Below are 2,288 nucleotides of genomic sequence, written 5' to 3'. Positions count from 1 at the left end.
GGTAGTGTATATTGTGGGTTTTGTTTGTTGGTTTTACTTTGTTCTGAAACTCATAATATGTAAAACTAGAATAATTAAATGTACACAACCAGTATAAATAATTTCAACACTAGATAATTCAACAAATAATGAAATGTGAATTATTGCTTTCCTTATTCAGAGGAAGCTGGGACACTGGTTTGTCTACATTAATGCTCCTACAGCTCTATTCAAAGACAGGAACACTAAAATGAGCTAGTCTACAAAAACATGATTTCAACATGTTTGTCATACATAGGACATACTCTCTAAACCTTTTTATTACCCACAACAACATCTGAGACTGAAATCAGTTATACCTTTCTGGTTCTTCCCAAGGACAAAACAATATGTAGGCCACTTTCATTGCTTAGAAAAAGGAAGCAGATTTATTGTCAGTCCTATATCAACAAGCATACCAAAACTACTTTGTCAAATATATTAAATTTGCATAACTACTGAATATGCTCAGGTGGCTGAATGTGGTTGAAGCCAGGCAAAATGTATTAGCATAGAGTGCATGTGTAGGCAGGCGGGTTTTGTGATGTCACTGCTCCTACTTGTTACTAGAGTTTCAGAACCAGTTGGACAACCCACACAGTTTTGGCTCTCCTGAACAGGGTTGTTTTATACTGATATCTGTGACCAGGGAGAAGGCCCAAGACAAATTAGAGTGCCTACGGGCAGAGGAAGTGTTAGCTTCCACATGTCCACGGCTCTAATAGGACTGGGTGACCAGTCCCTAATGCCTGCCACCCGCACCTATAGTGGTTTGCGCTGAATCCTTACCCGCACAATGCTTCTGTTTTTCTGGCTGGCATCGCCACCCTACAATAACTTTTCCTCTATGTCATGGCTTCAGTGATGCTAAATGTTCACATGCAGGTTCAGTTTAAACTTCACTGAAGATCATCTCCTAAACTAAGGAATCACCCCAGACTCACCTTGTTGAAGACTTTAAAATATGACTAGTAGAAGAACCATGAGGAGAGGCACCGCGGAGGGGCAGGCCAGCATCGGGTTGCAATCAAGGATGTAGAAGAACATGGTGTTGTCAGCCCGCTTCTGGAAGGTGGGCGTGGATGAATATGATGAGAACAAGTTCGTGGACGAGGAGGACAGCAGCGATGGCCAGGCTGGGCCCGACAAGGGCTAGGTGGACTTGTGCCTACAGCAAGGAAACATGACAGCTGCTCTGAACGCTCCCCCACCCCCCAACACAAAGAGCCAGTCAGTGAAGGACTGTGCAGGCAGCATCTTCTTGAAGGTGCTTATCTCTTTTAAAGCTAATGATATTGAAAAGGCAGTTCAGTCTCTGGACAAGAACGGTGTGGACCTCCTAATGAAATATATTTATAAGGGCTTTGAGAGCCCATCTGACAACAGCAGTGCTGTGTTGCTCCAGTGACATGAAAAGGCACTTGCTGCTGGAGGAGTGGGGTCCATCGTTCGCATTTTGACTGAAAAAAAAAAAAAACAAAAACAAAAAAAACCAAACAAACAAAAAAAAAAAACGTGTAGTCCAGCTGGAACTGGGCACCGTTCACAGGAGTGGGAGTTGCTGGTACAAAGACCAAAACAACCAAATGGCACCGCTGCCCTGTGGGTAGTATCTGTTTCTCTCAGCTTTGCCTTCTTGCTTCCTTTTTCATATCTGTAAAGAAGAAAATTACATATCAGTTTCCTTTAATGAAAATTGAAATAATGTGNAGAAAANTTTGTCTCANTGGGNGTNTTTGATCCTTTCATAACCATGTCAATAATATGTATCCCATTCTGTAATTTATATTCAAGTTTGATTGTGCAATTTCTAACTCTGTTGACTGGTTTAAGGGTTTTACTTTATTTTTAACCAATATTGAGAGATGTGATCAAAGTTGAGGCCACTTTCCTAACTCATTGCTGGTCAGGAAGTGATCTTTATTTTTAAAAATGAGAGACTGGCAGCTATTAATATTGCAAAACTGGACCACACTTCCCTTATTTAAGCAAAATGTATTTCCAGAGTAAGTAGTACTTGAGCCAGTTTCCAGCTTTCTTTCTGCTTGCCTCCAAATTTGCTATAAGTGTAAGTGTGCTACTTCCGGTTAGCATCTAATTATCATGGCCTCTCAATCTCTTTGTGGTGACCCAGGGTCCAGAGCAAGGAGTCTTGCTCTATATAAACGTGTTTACACAATATAAGAGCCTCTTTTGGCACAAACATCCCATTTCCTTCTGGTAATAAGGCTGCCTGGGGAAACAGTCCCAAGTTAGAGACAGGACTCCAG

At 41.5% G+C, this 2,288-nt stretch overlaps 1 pseudogene; it reads left to right on the top strand.

The window, feature by feature from the left end:
- The first annotated feature begins 1,051 nt into the window (after positions 1 to 1,051).
- On the top strand, positions 1,052 to 1,483 carry LOC110287497 (annotated as a pseudogene).
- Positions 1,484 to 2,288: the final 805 nt, after the last annotated feature.

Source organism: Mus caroli, chromosome X (genome assembly GCF_900094665.2).
Source record: "Mus caroli chromosome X, CAROLI_EIJ_v1.1, whole genome shotgun sequence".
NCBI lineage: Eukaryota > Metazoa > Chordata > Mammalia > Rodentia > Muridae > Mus > Mus caroli.
The sequence above is the reverse complement of the archived record's forward strand: the minus strand, read 5'-3'. Positions and strand labels throughout refer to the sequence as shown.